The 1,070-nt window shown below is 43.4% G+C and overlaps 1 pseudogene; it reads right to left on the bottom strand.

The window, feature by feature from the left end:
• Nucleotides 1–268: 268 nt before the first annotated feature.
• LOC100654662 (glutathione S-transferase 3, mitochondrial-like) lies at nt 269–727 on the bottom strand (annotated as a pseudogene).
• Between the last annotated feature and the right edge of the window lie 343 nt (nt 728–1,070).

A 1,070-nucleotide genomic window follows, 5' to 3' on the forward strand; every position in this document is an offset into this window, starting at 1 on the left:
GTTGTGTCATCTGCATATTGCAGGTTGTTAATGAGTCTTCCTCCGATCCTAATGCTTTGCTCTGCTCCAGCTTCTCAGATTATTTGCTCAGCATACAAATTGGGTAAGTATGGTGAAAAGATACAACCCTGACACACAGCTTTTCTTTTTTTTTTTTTAGGTATGAGGTTGATGCCAGATAGGTTTTATTCTATTTAGAAAAAAAAAAAATTGGAAAGGAAGGTAAGTCATTCAAAATGAATGAAAGTTTTTAAACCCCTATAATTCTTTAATGGCGGCATTTAGACCCACTGCCCAAGCTAGTTTTACCCTGACCGAGATGCTGGAAAGCAGAACACGCAGTTGTGCCCGTCAAGCCAATGAGGGCGATGGACCCCAGGGCTCCTCTATTCCGCTTTTTTGGTTCTCCTGTGTAATAGCCGTAAGCATAAAGAACTCATCTGACAATCCAAGCCAAGCCCAAGGCAGAAGCTATACGCAGGAGGTAAACACCTTCAACAGCGAGAAGAAATAAGAGGGGAGGATATACTTCCAGCATGTTCCGGTGAGCTCGCTGAATGCAGTTGAAGAGGTGCCCATTTTCTGGGTCCTTGCAATTCATGGCAGGATACTCCACCTTGTATTTCTTGCAGGCCTTGGCAACATTGATGGCTAGATGAGCTACCCTCATGAAGCTGACAGCACCAGTTAGAACCATTATACTATATTCCTTAGAAAGGACAGCCATCTTGGCACTGGATCACCTTCTCTCAGCTGGTGCAGACCACAGTGGAACAGTGCAGTGTGACGCACACCTTTCCTGACTTTCAACCATGCAGTGTTCCCTTGTTCTGTTCAAACAACTGCCTCTTGGTCTATGTACAGATTCTTCATGAGCACAATTAAGTGTTCTGGAATTCCCATTGTTCACAATGTTATCCATAATTTGTTATGGTCCACACAGTCAAATGTTTTTGCATAGTCAATAAAACACAGGTAAATATCTTTCTGGTATTCTCTGCTTTCAGCCAGGAGCCAGCTGACATCAGCAATGATATCCCTGGTTTCATGCCTTCTTCTGAATCCAGCCT

The sequence above is a fragment of the Loxodonta africana genome, chromosome 4 (assembly GCF_030014295.1).
Source record: "Loxodonta africana isolate mLoxAfr1 chromosome 4, mLoxAfr1.hap2, whole genome shotgun sequence".
In the NCBI taxonomy this organism is placed as follows: domain Eukaryota; kingdom Metazoa; phylum Chordata; class Mammalia; order Proboscidea; family Elephantidae; genus Loxodonta; species Loxodonta africana.